At 39.7% G+C, this 20,157-nt stretch overlaps 1 protein-coding gene across 3 annotated transcripts in view; it reads left to right on the top strand.

The window, feature by feature from the left end:
- Positions 1–20,157, top strand: part of CSNK2A1 (casein kinase 2 alpha 1) — a 70,073-nt gene that overhangs the window by 6,483 nt on the left and 43,433 nt on the right. For 2 of the 3 annotated variants that reach the window (XM_031004769.3, XM_004061641.5), the window contains exon 2: positions 9,810–9,926. The exons of the other annotated variant lie outside the window; for it this stretch is intronic. The gene's annotated coding sequence lies outside the window, so the exon portion shown is untranslated. The remainder of the gene's footprint in view (positions 1–9,809; positions 9,927–20,157) is intronic. 3 annotated transcript variants of the gene reach the window in all.

The raw sequence follows: 20,157 nt of genomic DNA, 5'->3' as shown, positions 1-20,157 counted from the left end.
GTTTATAGAGAAATCTAGGCCAGCCAGCTTTTCAAATGAAGAAATTCCTCTAGGATTATTAAGGAAAAGTAGCTGCTGTCATTGTAACAAAGGATGTATTTTCACTGGGTTATAGACAATTGGTAGTTTTCTTACATTGAGTGCTCCCAGATGTACTTTTTTTTTTTTCTTATGTAGAAGTCAAAGATTGAGTCTTTTAAAAAGTTTAAGGTGAAAGCATTCACAGTATCACAATATACTGCTAGGAGTGGCATTTTAACTGGTTTCTACAAATTCTGTCTTTCAGTCTTAGACATTAAAAAACCCTACGTAGCAACAGTTGCTATGGTCGGCAAGCTTCTTTACATTCATGGTGATAATGTTTTCTTGCATAGAAAATATTGTGTTATCTGAGGTGACAGTTTTAGGGTTAAATACCAAGGTACAAGTTAGATTAATGTTTTATAATTTCTTATGTGTGACATCTTAAATGCCCTTATATTGGCTGCTCTTTTCTTTTTATACTTTCTTGTCTTGTGGGTTTTTCTGACAGGTTTTTATTAGCTGAAACATTTTAATTTGCTTGGAAAAGTGAACATTTGGAATTTTCCTGAAGTTATGACTAATGCTTTAATGGGCATTTCTCAGTTTAGCTATCTCATCAATGTTCTATAAATTTTAAGAAAGCTACCCTGTTTAAAATGAATGGGTAAATTATTTTCCAAAAAATGGTATCATGTCATATCCAGAAATACAAGATGGTCATTTTGGGTTATTGAATTCATAACCACTCAAAAGATGTTCATTCAGCAGATCCTGAGTGCCTGCTACGTTTCTGGCAGGTATTGTGCTAAAGATCTCCAAACTATCACTGCCCTCCAAGCTCAAAATTGAGTGACGTTTTCTAATAATAGGCATATCGTACCACAACTTACTAGATTTTGGAGGTGTTTTCTTATAATAACTCCTATTTGCTTTGTATCTTAGGTATAGTTTTTGAAACAGCTACAGAAATGAGAAGGGGGTAGAAGAGAGAATTAATTGAGATTGCGGGTAGGGAGGGGAAGGCAACAGGTTAGTGGGAAAGAACTCCCACTTTGAGTTTGGGGAAGTTTAGTTAACCTCTTCAAGTCTGGGAGTTCTTGTCTCTACAGTTCGGATAACAACTACCTTGGGCAACTTACTAACTTTTGGTTTCTTCACCTGTAACATGGGAATTAGTAGTACCTACCTCAGGATTTTTGTGAGGATTAATAACTAGAGTACTAGCTAGTATTATCTCAGGATTACTGAGGATTAAAGGAGAAAATTTATAAAATGTCTGGCATATAGGTGCCCAACATTAGTTCTTTCCCTTCCCTTTCAGAGAAAAGAATGTGTTTATTGCCAGTGCTGTCATTCTCCATTCTTTATTTTCATTTTCTGCTGCCAAGAGTTCTTATTTTTTTAATGAGACTTTTGACCTGTACTTCCTGTTTCTAATGTAGCCTGTTGGGTGGGTGAGGTATGAATTGCTGCCTAGGGGTGGATCAGTATGTAAGTCACGCCCGGTGTAGATTACCTCAATTACTCATGTACAGTGTCTATTATCTAGTCTTGGTGAGTCTAGGATTCTTTTGCTTCTAGATAGAGAAGGTAATATTCCCATCTCAGACTCAGGAAAAGGTCTACCTTTGCTCACCTATAGACTTGTGAATATAGATCAGAGGTCTTACTCCCAGTGGTTCTCTGATCACAGTTTGGGAATTGCTTGAATATTGTGTGTTAGGGATATGTTTGGAGAAGGCCAGCTCCCTGCATTAACATCTTCTCTATGTCTTGCTCTCTCAGGTAATCCACTAACTTGCTTTCTTGTTTGCTTTGTATTATTAGGTGATAAACTGTAGGCAGACCAGGAACTTGTATTTATCGGCACTTTAAAACTTTTTTTTTTTTTTTTGAGATGGAGTCTTGCTCTGTCGCCCAAGCTGGAGTGCAGTGGCGCAATCTCTGCCTCCTGGGTTCAAGTGATTCTCCTCTCTCAGCCTCCTAAGTAACTGGGATTACAGGCGCATGCCACCCCACCGGGCTAATTTTTGTATTTTTAGTAGAGGTGGGGTGTTGCCATGTTGGCCACGCTGGTCTCAAACTCCTGACCTCAGGTGATCCACCCGCCTCAGCCTCCCAAAGTGCTGGGGTTACAGGCGTGAGCCACCGCGCCGGGCCAGTGTTTTGTGTATTTATGATTATATAGAATGGCTACAAATGGCCATCTTCTTTGGAGTTGTCTACCTTTTGTGAAAAAATGAAAATAGACTATTGCCTAGCAATTAAGTATTCAAACATGTATTTTGCCACATAATTTATTGTGAGGTTATCAATGTCAAATAAAATGCTTTCATTATTTGCTTCTATTTGTCTGTCTTCCTGACCAGTTCATTTTTCCTTCCACTGAAGCCATCTTGAGCTAGGGTTTTCTTTGTGGGTAGTTTTTAATTTTTTTTGTAGGGACAAGGTCTCACCGTGTTGCCCAGGCTGGTCTCAAACTCCTGGGCTCAAGCAGTCCTCTTAACTCAGCCTCCCAAAGTGCTGAGATTACACTCATGAGCCACCACACTGGTCTGAAGAAATTTTTTTTTTTTTTGGGAGATAGCATCTCACTCTGTTGCCAGGCTGGAGTGCAGTGGCACGACATTGGATCACTGCAACCTCCACCTCCCGGGTTCAAGCAATTCTCTTGCCTCAGCCTCCCAAGTAGCTGGGACTACAGGCGCACGCCGCCACGCATGGCTTTTTTTTTTTTTTTTTTTTTTCTTTTTTGTATTTTAGTAGAGATGGGGTTTCACTGTGTTTCCCAGGCTGGTCTCTAACACCTGAGCTCAGGCAATCCACCCATCTCGGTCTCCCAAAGTGCTGGGATTGCAGGTGTGAGCCACTGCACCCAGCCTGGTCTGAAGAATTTTTAAACACCACAGCTAAGGACCTGAGCATTCATCTGCAGCTACCTATATGCTCTTGTTACATACAGTTGTTATACTAGGGGGTTTTTCACAGCCATCTTTTATGACTGTTTTTGGAAAACATCACATTGACCTTCATACATATTCAGAACTTTAGGCTTTGTTGCATCTGGAGTCCAACGCTGAGGCCCACAGATGTCACCAGCCCCCAGCCAGCATGGTGGGGCATGTCTCAGTTGTCTTCCTTTCTCCCTTCAGCAGCCACACAGAAAAGCTTTTCCATCATTTAAAATCTGATTTTTATACAATTGTGGCCTGGTGGCCAGCCCATTCAGGTAAAAGAATAATGAAGAACCCTGATTATTGAAACTCAGTATCCCACCCCCACCTTGCCTCCAAATTTAAAGCAGTTCATTTTATTATAGTGTTTTGGATAGGCTGTTAATAAATCAGTCTGGAGAACCAAGGAAATAGTATTAAATTTAGTGAAAAGAACCTATTTAGGCTTTGGATCCTAAACAGATCTGGCTTCCACCACTTAGTAATCCTGTTGTTTTTGGCAGATTATTTAACCTCTGAATCTGTTTATTTCTAAAATCAGAATATGCATCTGATACTGTGCCTGGTTTGTAAGAGGCATTCAAATGGTAACAGTAGTTATTACATTCATAAGTGCTGAATTTTTCTTTAGATTACTGTATATCCCAAATGAAGTTTTCCATCTTTTGGTTCCAGAGGGTAATAGCCAGTGGAGTAAAGTTTCACATTGTGACTTTATTTTGCTTATGTGGCATGGTAAAAAGGTGTATAGATGGTGACTATATTATAAGAGACAGTACTGGAGTTCTGATTTCTCTTAGGTGTTTGGGGTAGAACTATTAATCCAAATCAAACTGCTTGGATTTTCTTCTAATACCTCCCTTCATTGGAAGACCTCACACTGTTGCTATGTCATTTATGTCACATTGACACTCAGATCCCTTTTCTGGGTTGAAGGTGGAGAAATGTAATTCACACAAAAGGCCCAAATGCTAATGTTTTCTGTTGTACTGTACTTCCTGGTTTGTTTTATGGAAGTAATACTTCCGTGTATTGGTTTAATTTTTTTGTATGTATGTATTTATTTATTTTGAGACAGCGTCTCGCTCTGTCACCCAGGCTGGAGTGCAGTGACATGATCTCGGCTCACTGCAACCTCTGCCTCCTGGGTTCAAGTGATGCTTCTGCCTCAGCCTCCCAAGTAGCTGGGACTACAGGTGTGTGCCACCACACCTGGCTAATTTATGTATTTTTAGTAGAGATGAGGTTTTGCCATGTTGGCCAGACTGGTCTCGAACTCCTGACCTCAGGTGATCCACCCGCCTTGGCCTCCCAAAGTGCTGGGATTACAGGCGTGAGCCACCACACCTGGCCTATGTGCATTGTTTTTAAAAACAAACATGTTGTATGTTTTGTATGTAGGAATAAAAGCAGAAGGCCCCTAGGGGCATGTTAGGATTTATAATCTCCTAAAGTTAAATATTCTGCAAGTTTACACAAGCAGTAACTTCATGAATTACTAAGTATTACTGAGAGTATTTATGTTCCAAATTCGAAGCCTTAATCAAACCAGAAAAAAACATATTCTGTTGGGTTTGAACAGGTAGTTTTCTTATTCATTGTGTACTTAGAACCTTGGGACTTGAAGGTCAGAGAGTCAAGGGAACTAACTGCCAAGGAATTAGTTGCTAGATATTTTTTTGTTTTTTTGAGCTGTATATATTTCCCCACTTGAAAAAACAAAAACACTACTACTTATATGGCATTAGTATGATAGGTGAGAGAGGATGTTGTTGGCCATGGTTACCACCTTAAATTGACATGGGAAAAGAGAATCAATATGAAGTGGAGGAAAAAAACAATAACTTCATTTAATCATACATTTTTACCGTTAACCTGTCTTCTTTTGGCTTATCCTTCTGAGCTAGGGTAAGGAGGCTTGTTTTGTCTTTGTTGTTTTTGTTTTTTTGTGTCAGTGACCTCCAAATAGATGATCTTCCAGACGAAATGGTTGCCTGTTAGTACATCTGGTCTGTACTTGAAAGCTGCAAAAGGTGATTGCGTATCTCTTGAAATAAGGGGAATTGTGAAATAGTTTTCTCAACCTGCTGCATGGATTTTGACTCTTCAGGTCGTGATCTCCACAAGTTATTTAAACTAGAATTTCTCAACCAGTGTATTGTGTTAGGGTGCATTACAGATGTGTTGAGATACTGGTCCCCTCACACCTCTGGCCATTCATGCAGAATATAGTTTGGATACAGCATCCAAACCAATAACCTCAGATCCAGAGCAGTCTTGATCATTTACCCCATTGTGCCATACAAATATTATTTTCTGTCTTGACTGTAAAAAAGACTGGGAGCAGTGGCTCACGCCTGTAATCCCAGCACTTTGGGAGGCCGAGGCGGGCAGATCACAAGATCAGGAGTTCAAGACCATCCTGGCCAACATGGTGAAACCCTGCCTCTACTAAAATACAAAAAAAAAAAAAAAAATTAGCTGGGCGTGGTGGCGCTTGCCTGTAGTCCAGATACTCAGGAGGCTGAGGTGGGGGAATCGCTTGAACCCAGGAGGCAGAGGTTGCAGTGAGCCGAGAGTGTGCCACTGCACTCCAGGCCTGGCGACAGAACGAGACTCCATCTCAAAAAAAAAAAAAGTTAAAAGTTTAAAAAAACTGGGAGCACTAATTTAGAAAGCTCAGTAATTGGATATCTAAACAGGTTTTTTTTTTTTTTTTTTTTGATCATTCTTGGGTGTTTCTCGCAGAGGGGGATTTGGCAGGGTCACAGGACAATAGTATTAAGATTCAAGGGGGTAAACGATCTGAAAATAATCTTGGTTTTAAGTTTTTAAAGCCATTTTAAGGTACCCCTCTGACCCCCAAGTAATTCTCTTTGGACACGTGATTCAAAGGATATGCTTTAAAATACAAGACTGTGAACAATTTAAGGTTGGACAGTAGTGAAGAAATTCAAGTTCTTATTTTCTAAGCAGTAATGTGAGGCAGAAGTAAAGTTCCCTTTTGTAAAACTGTTATCTCTACCTGACTAACTCTGAATGCTACTGTATCTTTTCTGAGGCTGACATTTTGTTAATCATTCATCAAGCTTGGGTCTCATACTCTGAAGCCTAGGATACATTGTCTTCTTGTCTTCCTTCAGGAAAGAATGGCATATACTTAGTTTGAGCAGTTTAATTTTTTAATATTTATGTAAATCACCAAGTTAGCCTTCTTAGATGAGTTTCTGTTTGTCTAACTCAGGAATTATTAATTTTGCTGGAGTTTACAGATTTCCTGAGCCTGTAATAATTTTTTTCTTCAAAAAAAATGTACATGTACATGCTACTTTATATACATTTACCAGAGAGTTCATGGCCACTGATCTCATTGTTGAGCTGCATTTTCAGTTCCAAAATTTGTGTAGTCTAAATAAGAGTTCCTCCATCTTATTATTTATAAATTTATGTATTTAGTATAAACCAGGGATTGATTGCTCAAATGCCTTCAGGAGTCGAGCTAATAAGGTAAATGAAGAGTTGTCCAGGTTTACGTGTGTTATCTCCATTGGGTGTCTTTTAAAAGAGCCAGTTGTTGGACAGTCACAGCTTAGCATATCCAGCAGGTTTTCGTCAGTGCAGGAATGAAGAATCATTGTTACCAGACAGACAGACCTACCTGCCCTCCCTCCTGCTTTATTTATTTTAAGAAATAGAAAGTTAAATTTTTTTTTAGTGTTGGTAACTGTCACTTTGAAAAATATTAATTATGAAAAATTTTAATACGTAATTCAACTTAATACCTTTTTTTTTGTTTTTTGAGACGGAATTTCACTCTTTTCACCCAGGCTGGAGTGCAATGGTGCGATCTCAGCTCACTGTAACCTCTGCCTCCCAGGTTCAAGTGATTCTCCTGTCTCAGGCTACCAAGTAGCTGAGATTACAGGTGCCCACCACCACACCTGGCTAATTTTGTATTTTTAGTACAAGTGGGGTTTCATCATGTTGGCCAAGGCTGTCACGAACTCCTGACCTCAGGTAATCCGCCTGCCTCAGCCTCCCAAACTGGTGGGGTTACAGGTGTGAGCCACTATGCCTGGCCCCTGATTTACTTTTTAAAAACAGCGTGAAGGCTGGGCACTGTGGCTCATACTGTAGTCCCAACACTTTGGAAGGCTAAGATGGGATGATCGCTTGAATCCAGGAGTTCGAGACCAGCCTGGGCAACATGGCGAAACCCTGTCTCTACTAAAAATGCAGAAAATTAACTGGGCGTGGTGGCGCACACCCATAGTCCCAGCTACTTGGAAGGCTGAGGTAGGAGGATCACTTGAGCTCAGGAGTGTGAGGCTGCAATGAAGTGAACTATGATCATGCCATTGCACTCCAGCCTGGGTGACAGAGCAAGGTCCTGACTCTAAAAAAAAAAAAAAAAAAAAAAAAAGGAAAAAAAGTGAAAAACTTGTACACATATGCACCTAGCGACATTATTTCATAGTAGCCAAAAAGTGGAGACAGTCCAAATATCTGTCAGTCAGTGAATGGACAACCAAAATGTGATATATTTATACAGTGAATTCAGCCGTAAAAGGAAATGAACTACTGATACTTGCAACAACGTGGATAAACTTGTAGACATTTTGCTAAGTGAAAGAGGCCACATATTGCATGATTCCATGTATGTGAAATGTCCATAATAGGCAAATACATGAAGACAGAAAGCAGATTATTGGTTGCCAGAGGATTGTAGGAAGAGGCTATTGGGAGTTAATCCTCTGAGGTACTGGGTTTCTTTTTGGGGCGATGAAGTGTTCTGGAATCAGATAGTGGTGATGGTTCTGCAGCATTGTGAATATACGAAAACACACCATTTTAGGGTACTGATTGTACCCTAAAATGATGAGTTTTATGTTACATGGATTTTATCTCAATTTTTAAAAGTAATATGTGAGCCAAATAGGAGATATACACACAGAGTAGTCCTGTTCCCAGCCATCTGTGGGAAATATATTCCAAGATCCCCAGTGGATGCCTGAAACCACAGATAATACCAAACCTGATTATCATCAGTTGGAACACAGTTTTCTGTTGATGTCTTCTACCCACAAATTTAATGCCTTTTCCATTTTAACTGAGCATTTATCACATACTGCGGTCATAACTTTTGCAGTTTGAGGTACAACAGCAAAACAAATGTGAATTTATTTTTCCCTCTTCACATTATCACTGATAGAAGATTTGTTCTTACCATAGATGTTGGCAATTTCCACATACGATTTTTTTTTTCCATATTAAGTCAAGAACTTTCACCTTTTTACTTAAAGGAAGCACTTTACAGCTTCACATTGGCATTTCCAGATTCTCAGCATCGCTACTCTTGCACTTTGGGGCATTTCTTAAGTAAAATAAGGGTAACTTGAAGACAAGCACTGCAATACTGCAACATTCAAGTAACCAAGAAGGCTACCAAGTGACTAATGAGCAGGTGGCATATACAGCTGGACAAAGGGATGATTCACATCCAGGGCTGGATGGTACTAGATGGTGCAAGATTTCATCACATTACTCAGAACCATGTACAATTTAAAACACGGCTGGGTGCAATGGCTCATGCCTGTAATCCCAGCACTTTGGGAGGGTAAGGCGGGAGGATTGCTTGAGCCCAGGAGTTCAAGACTAGCCCGGGCAACATAGTGAGAAACCTTCTTTACAAAAAAAAAAAAAAAAAAATAGCCAGGAGTGGTGGTGCATGCTTGTGGTCCCAGCTACAAGGGAGGCTGAGATGGGAGGTAGAGGCTGCTACAGTGAGCTACGGTTGCACCACTGCACTCCAGCCTGGGTGACTGAGTGAATCCTCGTCTCTAAAAACAAACATGGAAAATAAAACTTATGAATTATTTATTTCTGGAATTTTCCATTTGATATTTTCAGACTGCAGTTGACTGCGGGTAACTGAAACCATGGGTATGGGGGTTGGCTGTGTTTGTGGTCACCAATTTACAGTCCCTTGCTGTAGAACAGAAGAATAGGCTGTGAATCTAGACGAATGTTTTCCAATCACTACCTCTGACATTGGGAAGGTTATGCAGTTTTGCCTTCTATAAAATGAGAAAGACATTGCTTAGGTCATGGACTTGCTGGTTTAACAGTGATAAATCTGGCTGGGCATGGTGGCTCATGCCTATAATCCCAGCACGTTGGGAGGCCAAGGTAGGAGGATTGCTTGAGTTTAGGACTTCCAGACCAGCCTGGGTAACATAACAAGACCTCATCTCAGAAAAAAAACAAAAGAAAGAAAGAAAAAAAAGAAAAAATTTAATTAGCAGGGGACAGTAGTGTATGCCTATGGTCCCAGCTACTAAGGAAGCTGAAGGAGGAGGATTGCTTGAGCCTGGGAGGTCAAGGCTGCAGTCACCCACCCTGGGTGACAGAGCAAGACCCTGTTACACACACAAAAATGATAAATCCCAAGAATCAGTGACTGACATAGGCATTCACATAATATCTTCAGAATTGAAAGGCAACCAGTTTTTACTGCCCTTACTTCCAGCCTATTCTATTTTTGTCAGTTTTAGGACAACCTACCTTATTAGCTGTTGGTTATTGATCACCTGCGGAGATGATGGTTGTCTCCTATGTAACCTGCCACCATGGCAGTAAAGAAGGGAGTGGGAGAAGGGTGATAATCCTTATATTCTGCAGTTTTCTCACTTTAATCAGGTAGGTTAAATAACATATCCAACATCAGATGTAGGTTGTAGTGGTTCTAGTGTACTTATTCTTTCTGCAACCTTATGATGTCTTTTAAATCCAAGATCCATTCAGTAACGGATTACTGAACTGTTTTTGTAGCTCTATCAAGGCTTGTCAAGCAGTGTGCTCATCACATGGTAGATCATGCAGCGTGGAACCTCATAAAATCTCCAAGAAACATCATTCACCCATACTGACTAGTTTCACATCTCTTTGGTAAGTGATAGTAGGAAACCTTTTTCCCCTGGTTTAAAAAGGATGGATGCAATAACATTTATAGGTAAGACTGAGGAGCATTTTAAAAACCACAGGCCGGGCACAGTGGCTCATGCCTGTAACCCTAGCACTTTGGGAGGCTGAAACGGTCGGATCACCTGAGGTCAGGAGTTTGAGACCAGCCTGGGCAGTGTGGTGAAACACGGGGCATCCACCAAGAGAAATAAATCGAAGTCCAAGTACTTGAATTCATAATCTGAGGAGAGAGGTGTATGTAAACAAAACACATTCAGTGTGACAATGTCAGAGAGTATATGGGGTTGCTTTGGCCCTGTAGAAGAGGTACTTGGCCTGTTTTGGAGAAAGATGGGAATGCTTCATAGTGTGCTTCATAGTGGATGTAAAGTTTGCTGATTCTTGAAGGGTGAGTAGGATTTCCCCTAGCAAGCACTATTGGAAGGCATAATCAATGTATAAAAGCACAGAGACCTGGAGAGGAGTGGGAAGCAAGTTCAGTCAGTTTAAACAAATGTTTTGAAAATGTTAATCTGTGCGGTTCAAAGACATTAGGATAGAACAGGTTAAAACAATACTGATTGAATTTATTGGTTATGGGACTATTTATGGTTTTCATTTTTTGTGTCAGTTTATGTTTTTTCTCCCTGAGAATCAGACTGGGATCTTGTATCAGTTTTGATAAATTATTTTTCTTCTGGGAATTTCAAGTTTGTGGGCACAAAGTTGTTCGTGATATTGTCTTATCTTTTTACCATCTGTAGGATCTGTAGTGATGTATCATTTCCATTCTTGATACTGGACATTTACCCTAATTCATCCCTCACTCCCTCATTTCCATTCTTGATATTGGACATTTACCCTAATATTCATTCTCTCTCTCTCTCTCTCTCTCTCTGACTGTCTGTCTCTCTCTCTTTCTCTTATTCTTTCTTTCTTTTTTTGAGACAGAGTCTCACTGTCGCCAGGCTGGAGTGCAGTGGCGTGATATCAGCTCACTGCAACCTCTGCCTCCCGGGTTCAAGCGATTCTCCTGCCTCATCCTCCTGCTGGGACTACAGGCGTGTGGCACCACACCCAGCTAATTTTTTATATTTTTAGTAGAGATGAGGTTTCACCATATTGGCCGAACTGGTCTCGAGCTCCTGACCTCATGATCCCCCTGCTTCAGCCTCCCAAAGTGCTGGGATTACAGGTATGAGCCACCACACCTGGCCCTTCTTTTTTTTTTCTTAAATCAAGCACACTTAAATTTTTAATTTCCTCCCCCCCACCTGCAGAGGCAGGGTCTTTCTCTGTCGCCCTGGCTAGAGTGCAGTGACATGATCATAGCTCACTGCAGCCTCAAACTCCTGGGCTCAAGTGATCTTCCTGCCTTAGCCTCCAGAGTAGCTGGGACTCAGCTAATTTTTTCCATTGTTTTTATTATTAAAAACAATTTTTTTGAGATGGAGTCTCACTGTATTGCCCAGGCTGGTCTCAAACTCCTGGGCTCAAGCAGTCTTTCCGCTTCAGCCTTCCTAAGTATTGGGATTACAGTCATGAGCCACCATGCCTGGCCTAATTTTTAAATTATTTTTGTAGAGATTGGGGGTTGCACTCTGTTGCCCAGGCTGATCTCAAACTCCTGGACTCAGACAATCCTCTGCCTCGGCCTTTCAAAGTGTTGGGATTACAGGCATGAGCCACGGGCTCAGCACGAGCCTTTTTAAAGACTCAGTTGGTATCGTGGATCCTCTTTGTTTGTTTCATATTTCTTTGATTGCCGCTTTTCCCGTTTTTTTCCTTCTAGTTTCTCTGGGCTTCTGTTTTCAAATTTATTGAGATATGTGTAAGTTCTTAATTTTTAGTTTGCTTTTCTAAGTTCAAGTTTATGAATTTTTGTTTTCGAATCAGGGCCTTGCTATGTCGCCAAGGCTGGAGTGCAGTGGCATAATCACAGCTCACTGCAGCCTCCACCTCCTAGGCTCAAGTGTTCCTCCCATCTCAGACTCCTGAATAGTTGGACTACAGGTGCATGCCACCACACCTGTTTTTTTTTTCTTTTTTTTTTTTTTTTAGTAGTTTTATTTTTAAGTTAAAAAAATAGAGACAGGGTCTCACTATGTTGCCTAGGCTGGTCTCCAAACTCCTGAGCTCAAGGAATCCTCCCACCTTGGCCTCAGCCTCCCAGAGTGTTGGGATTACAGTCATTAGCCACTGTGCACAGCCTAATTTTTTTTGTTTTTGTTTTTTTGAGATGGAGTCTCGCTCTGTCGCCCAGGCTGAAGTGCAATGGTGTGATCTCGGCTCACTGCAAGCTCTGCCTCCCGGGTTCACGCCATTCTCTTGCCTCAGCCTCCTGAGTAGCTGGGATTACAGGCGCCCGCCACCATGCCCGGCTAATTTTTTATATTTTTAGTAGAGACAGGGTTTCACCGTGTTAGCCAGGATGGTCTCGATCTGCTGACCTTGTGATCCATCTGCTTTGGCCTCCCAAAGTGCTGGGATTACAGGCGTGAGCCACCGTGCCCAACCTCACTACAGTTTTATCTTTTCGTGAATGTCATATAAATGAAATCAAACATTATGTAATATTTTGAGACTGGCTTATTTCATTCAGCATACTGCCTCTGAGATTCATCAAAGTTATTGTGTGTGTAAATGGTTAGTTCCTTTTTATTACTGAGTAGTATTCCATTTATGGATAGACTATAGTTATTTTTATCCATTCACTCCTTGAAGGACATTTTGGTTTTCATTCTTTGGTGATTATGAATACAGTTGCTGCGAACATAACATTATAGGCTTTTGTGGACCTAAGTTTTCATTTTTCTAGGGTAAATAACTGTGAGTTGGATTGCTGGGTCATATGAAAAATGTACATTTAACTTATTTATAAAGAAGTTGCCAAACTCTTTTCTAGAATGGCTATATAGTACTATTTTGTGTTCACACTAGCAATGTATGAGGTTCAGTTTTTCCTCATCTTCTCTAGCATCTCATCCTCTTTAGCATTTCAAGTTAAATATTGGCAGTATTTAACTTGTAATGTTGAAAATTTTAGATTTACAGAAGTTACAGATAGAATCTCCATATATGCTTCCCTCAGTATATCCTAATGTTCACATCTTGCCATAACCGTGATATGTCATCAACACTAAGAAACTGGGCCAGTCATGGTGGCTCACACCTGTTATCCCAGTAACTCTGGAGGCCGTGGTGGGGAGGATTGCTTGAGGCCAGGCATTTGAGACCAACCTGGTTCTCAGAAGTTAGGTGGGCATGGGGGCATGTGCCTGTAGTCCTAGCTAGTTAGGAGGCTGGGGCAGGAGGATCACTTGAGCCCAGGAGTTTGAGGCTGCTATGAACTGGGAGAGCTAGGATCACACCATTGCACTCCAGCCTGGGTGACAAAGTGAGACCCCATCTCTAAAAATAAATAAATAAATCAAATAATTAAGAAATTAACATCGGTATAATACTATTAACTAAACTACAGGCTTTGTTCGGATTTTACCAGTTGTATCCTTTTTCTGTTCAAGGAGCGAGTCCAGGATACCACATTAATTTAGTCATCATGTCTCCTTAGTATCCTCCAGTCTGTGAAGCTTCTTAGTCTGTCTTTAATTTTCATTACTTGGAAACTTTTGAAGAAGACTGGTGATGTATTTTATAGAATGTCCTTCAATACAGGTTTGATGTTTTCTCAAGATTAAATTGTGGTTATGGATTTTTGAGAAGACTACCACAGAGGTGAAGTGCCCTTCTCATCACATTATATCAGGGGCATATGATGTCAAAGTGACTTAACACTAGTGATGTTTCAGTAAAGTCTGCCAGGTTTTTCTGCTGTAGAGTTGCTATTTCTCCCTTTCCAAGCCCATTGGACTTAGGAATACCCTTGTAATGAATAAGCATGGAAAGGGAGAAATTGAGGCTCTCTTTCCATGCTTACTTATTTCCTTTCCTTAAAGGAGGAAAATTGAGCTCCACCTCCTAGATTCCTCACATGTGCAGTTCACAATAGGGTTCGCCTATGAGAATCTAATGCTGTTGCTGATGGGACAGGAGGCAGAGCTCGGGCAGTAATGCGAGTGACTCCCGCTGCTCACCTCCTGCTGTGTAGCCTGGTTCCTAACAGGCCATGAACTGGTACAGGCCCATGGCCCGGGGATTGGGGACCCCTGATATAAATGGAAGTATATAATATGTAGCCTTTTGTTTCTGGCTTCTTCACTTTTAAGATTCACCATGTTGGTCAGGTGTAGCAGCTCACACCTGTAATCCTAGCACTTTGGGACACTGAAGCCAAAGGTTTGCTTGAGGCTAGACGTTTGAGACCAGCCTGGGCAACAAAGCGAGACCCTGTCTCTACCAAAAAAAGAAAAACGATTCATCCATTTTGTTGCACAAATCAGTAATTTGTTCCTTTTTATTGCTAAGCATCACATGGCAAACCATTTGTTTATTCATGTAACTGTTGGACACCTTGGTTGTTTGTTTTTTCACAATTATGAATAAAGCTGCCTTAAATGTTTGTGTATAAGTTTTTGTGTAGATACGGGTTTCTGTTTCTCTTGAGTAAATACCTAGAAGTGGGAATGCTGGTTGTATGCTTAAGTACATGTTTAACTCTATAAGAAACTGCCAAACTGTTTTCCAAAACCATTTTGCATTCCTACCAGGAACGAATTAGTTACTGTTACTCTGCATCCACACCAGCTTTTGATATAGTCAGTTTTGTTTTCTGTTTTTTTAAATTTTAGCCATTTTAATAAATCTGTAGTGGTAGTGGTATGATTTAATTTCATTTTCCCTGCTGTCTGGCAGTGTTGTGTATCTTTTCATATACTTATGTGTATATCTTCTTTTGTGGTGTGTATGTTCACGTCTTTTGCCCATTTTTAAATTGAGTTGTTTTCTTATTGAGTTTTTTAATGTTACAGATACAAGTTCTTTATTCAGATTTGTGATTTGCAAATACATTCTTCTTGTGTCTGGCTTGTTTTCTTAATAGTGTCTTTCACAGAGCAGAAATATTTTAACGTTGATGAAGTTCAGTTTATCAGTTTTACAGCCCATGCTTTTAGTGTCATGTCTTCAAACTCTGCCTAACCCCTGGTTGCAAGAAGGTTTGATAATTTTACATTTATATCTTTTTTTCCCCCCCAGAGGTAGAGTCTTGCCTTGTCACCCAGCCTGGGATTATACAGTCATGAGCCACTGCATCTGACCCAAGTTTTACATTGATATCTGTGATTCATTATGAATTATCTTTATATAAAGAGTGAGATTTAGATTGAAGTTTATGATTTTGCATATTGATCTCCAAGTCTTCCAAAACAATTTATGGAAAAGATTATTATGCCTGTAATCCCAGCACTTTGGGAGGCCAAGGCGGGTGGATCAGTTGAGCTCAGAAATTTGAGACCAGCCTAGGCAATATGGTGAAACCCCGTCTCTACTAAAAATACAAAAATTAGCAGGGCATGGTGACACACTCCTGTGGTCCTAGCTACTTTGGAGGCTGAGGCAGGAGAATCACTTGAACCCAGGAGGCGGAGGTTGCAGTGAGTTGAGAGCACGCCCCTGCACTCCAGCATGGGCACCAGAGGCAGACCCTATCTCAAAAAAAATACATATATATATATTTATATATATATGTATATATGTCCTTTCTCCATTGAACTGCCTTTGTACCTTTGTCAAAAATTAATTGGCCTTATTTGTGTGAGTGTATTTCTGTACTCTTTATTCTGTTCCCTTGATCTGTGTTTTATCCTTTTGCCAGTACACTGTTTTGACAACTATAGCTTTGTAATAAGTTTAAAATCAGATAGTATAATTCTTCCAGCTTTATTATTTTTCAGAATTGTTTGGATTATTCTGGTTCATTTGGATTTCTTTTTTAATCCAGTCTGATATGATAGTCTTTGTCTTTTACCTGGATAATTTATTCCACTTATATTTAATATAATTAATCATATTCCAATTCAACTTTTTTCCCCTATGCTTCTTATGTTCTAGATTTTTTTCTTCTCCCTTCTTAACATTCTTTTGGATTCTTTTTATGATTTTACTTTTCCCTCTTTCTGGTTTGGAAATACATGCTATTTTTATTCTGTAATTAGTTGTCATACATGTTGTGACTTGCAGCCATAACTTAGCAAAACCTGATATTATAATTTTATCTTCTTTTCATATAATAAAAGACCTTTAGAAAGAATACTTTGAAATCTCCTCAATACACTGTGTTTTTATTGTTATGTATTCTATGTTTTAAAGCTCCTCAAGGTATTGTTATTCTTTTGTATAATCAGTGTTTGTTTGGAGCTGTCTGTAAATTTTCCTCTTTTTTGCTCTTTATTTTTTCTTTCAACTCAGACCTTCCAAAATGGGATTATTTTTCTTTTTTCTTTAGAGACATTTGCTTGATAACAGAATTTTAATTTGGCGGCTATTTATTTTTTTCAGCACACTGCAGGTATTAAACTACTTGGCTTCATTGTTGGTTTTGAAAAATCAGCTGTTCTAATGTTGCTCTTTGAATATAATCTGCCTTTTTCTGTACTTGCTTGTCTTTAGTTTTTTGTTTTTGTTTGAGACAAGGTCTTGCTGTTTTGCCCAGGCTGGCCTCCAACTCCTGGGCACAAGCAGTCTTCCTGTATCAGCCTCCCAAATAGCTGGGACTATAGGCCTGTGCCGTTACACCCAACTCATCTTTGTTTTTTCCTGCTATTTTGTAATTATATGTTTGGTTTTGGATTTCTTTTTATTGATCTTGTTTGGAAATTGTTTGCTTCTGGAATTTGATTGTGTCTAATTGCTTCTGGGATATTTTCAACTGTCTTCAGTTACTGCCTTAATCCCATTCTCTTCTTTTCTGCTAGTACCAATTAAAAGTATATCAAACTGGCTGGGCACAGTGGCTTACGCCTATAATCACAGCACTTTGGGAGGCCAAGATGGGCAGGTCACTTGAGGTCAGAAGTTCAAGACCAGCCTGGCCAAAACATGGCAAAACCCCCTCACTACTAAAAATACAAAAATTAGCCGGGCATGGTGGCATGCACCTGTAGTCCCAGCTACTCTGGAGGCTGAGGCAGGAGAATCACTTGAACCTGGGAGGCAGAGGTTGCAATGAACTGAGATCATGCTACTGCATTCTAACCTGGGTGGCAGAACAAGACTTTGTCGCAAAAAAAAAAAAAAAAAAAAAAAGTATATCAAATGATTTCACTATATTTTTCCTCTGGTTTTTTGAGATCTGCTAGGACATTGTATTTAAAAATAAATAATTGGCTGGGTGCGGTGGCTCACGCCTGTAATCCCAGCACTTTGGGAGGCCAAGGCGGGTGGATCACGAGGTCAGGAGATCGAGACCGTTCTGGCTAACACAGTGAAACCCCGTCTTTACTTAAAAAAAAAAAAAAAAAAAAAAAAAAGATTAGCCGGGCGTGGTGGCGGACTCCTGTAGTCCCAGCTGCTCGGGAGGCTGAGGCAGGAGAATGGCGTGAACCCAGGAGGCAGAGCTTGCAGTGAGCTGAGATCAGGCCACTGTACTCCAGCCTGGGTGACAGAGCGAGACTCTGTCTCAAAAAAATAAAAAATAATAAAAATAAAAATAGATATTTGTAGTAATCATTTGAGGCCCACAGTAAGGTACTTTCCTCTATGGAGAGCTTGCTTATATCAGGTATGCATGGGCATTAATCCAGAGACCACCTTAAAACAAGCTTAAGATATGATATTCCCTCCAGTAGGGCTTTAATTCCTCCCTGGATCTTCCACTCCCCAGTCACTCTCACCATTAGGAAGTATGCCTCTGAAGTCCCACCTTATGAAGAGGGCCTCCTATTAGACTTTTTGTCTTGTGAGAGCCCTGGGCTTTGGTTTCTGTGAGAACAAAATTCTAATTTTCAGGATCAACAAAGGCTTTCCAGGCTTCCTTGCTTGCTTATATCTCTGGGTTTGCATTTTCTATTCCCTTTTGGCTATAATTACTTCTCTGTCTTATTTAAAGATGAGTGGGCCAGGCGTGGTGACACATGCCTGTAGCCTCAGTTACTTGGGAGGCTGAGGTGGGAGGATTACTTGAGCCCAGGAATTTGAAGTGGCAGTGAGCTATGATTGTGCCACTGCACTCCAGCTTGGGCAACAAGGAACTGATTAGTGTTGGAAGTAGAGAAAAGAAAATAAAGAGAAAGAATTCCAAAGCTTGTGAATTAATGATCTTGTTTGTTTTAAGCACAAAATGGTAACAGTCGAGTAAACTAATAGTCTCCAAATCAGATATAAAAAGGTTGCTGACCTGATGTGCAAAAAAAGCACATCAGGTGCCTTTTTACACCTGATGCCACGTTGCATGTGGCATCCAATGATGTGTTTCTTATAGAAGATAACAAAATGTGCCAGCCTTTGGTCATTTTAGGGTGCAAAATTATAGGTCTTTAAAATTCTTAACTTGCTTTAAAGTGTTACGCTTTGCAATTTCTTGTTTTAATGTTTTCCATCTGAATAATTCCTGTGCGTAGTTTAAGTGCAGTTTTTTTTTTCTCTTACAGTTTTTCCCCATTTTAGGTACTCCATAAATATTTGTTGAATGAATGATGGGTTGGTGATGGTTTAAATACCCTTCAATGTCTGTACACCACCTTGACTTAATTGTTTCAAGCACTGATCACTTGAGATTGTAATGGTCTGTTTTCTTTGTCTGAGGGCAGAGATACTTTCTCTTTATTCTCCAGGACCAAGAGAAAGAATGCCTTTCTGGCAGTCAGGCACACATTTCCTGGTATATAGTAAACGTTCAGTAAATGCTTGCTGTATGAGCATTCTGCTCTTGATTTGAAAGGAAGAAAGAAATTTAGGTTAAGTATGGACATTTGCAATAAGTAATTCAGGTAACATTAGCTACTTGTGCTTTTTTGTATTAAGTTGGCCTTCTAATCAGTGCCCCTTTTGTAAAGGGAAATGGGCAAGTTTGACTGAATTTTTCTCTTTGCTTCTGTAGCAAGGTAGAAAAGTATACATATTTAAGGTCTCGCCGAGTTCCACAAGTCTTGTTTGTCTCTTACCAGTTTATGTTGCCTGATTGCTTGGAAAGAGTTCATTCTCTGCAGCAGTGCATAAAAGGTGTCTTCCTGTATAGCTGCTTTTCCTCTAAACAAGCAGTCCTAAACCATGCAGTCAGTGCAATCTAAGCACATTCCTCATTCTTTGCTATAGAAATCTTTGTCCTGTCTGGATGATGATGAGATCTTGTTCATTTGCTATGGTTCGTTTAGGGATGAGAAGGAGATTTTTTTTTCTCCTTTTAAGATGGAGACTAATAAACATTAGTGTTAAAAAGAACTAATTATATTACAGTTCAAAAATTGACTTAAAGTTCTAGAATGATCTTTTCCATTTCTGATACTAGGAAATTCATCAATAAAAATACATTAACAGAAATGACTAAGCAAACTTGTTTGTATAGTTTTCTGGTATTGGACTGTTAATAAGCCTCTAGTTTTCTTTTTAGTTGCCAAATTGAAAAATAACAACTGAACATAAGAGATTAGAAGGAGGGACTAGCTAAGGGCAAGAGGAGTTTTTATTGAAATTAATTCTGCTGTATTCAGTGTATATCAGTAAACTTATGATTTTGGCAATGGACAATTTTTCCTTATGGTTTAATGGCATTTTCTTTTTATTTACTTATACTTTATTAAAGAATAGGTCATGCAGACCCATGCGGTTGGCTTTCATGTGATCTGACTTCAGTCGGGAAAAATTCATTGACATGATACTTTTTTCATAGCTGATTAATTGGCTTCTGTTAGGCTAAACGTTGAGCATACAAGACCTAGCCATGTCTTCAAAGTCATTCTGACGGTGTTAAGGTAGATGTAGTGGTCTGAAATGGTTAGACACTAAAGTTACACCTCTTTTTATGCAATTACATGGGAACAGTAAGCACTAAGTAAGACAATTTAAAATGGAACTTAATAAGAAAGGCAGTGCATTTTCTGTTAGATTGCCTTAAGATATACTAGTATTATGAACAGTGGAGAGGAGAATTGATCTTCCAAATATCTAGGACTTAGGCACTTTTTCCATCTTCCAAATAAGCTGCTATAAAAATTGCTAAAATCAAGTTTCTTCAGTATTCTCTTAATTTGAATTATCGAGGGGAAAAAGACAAATCCTAGTTGTAGTCCTGTGATTTAATAGAAGCTGTAGTATTGGGAAA

The sequence above is a fragment of the Gorilla gorilla genome, chromosome 21 (genome assembly GCF_029281585.2).
Source record: "Gorilla gorilla gorilla isolate KB3781 chromosome 21, NHGRI_mGorGor1-v2.1_pri, whole genome shotgun sequence".
Classification (NCBI taxonomy): domain Eukaryota; kingdom Metazoa; phylum Chordata; class Mammalia; order Primates; family Hominidae; genus Gorilla; species Gorilla gorilla.
This window is presented reverse-complemented; position numbering and strand designations above follow the sequence as displayed.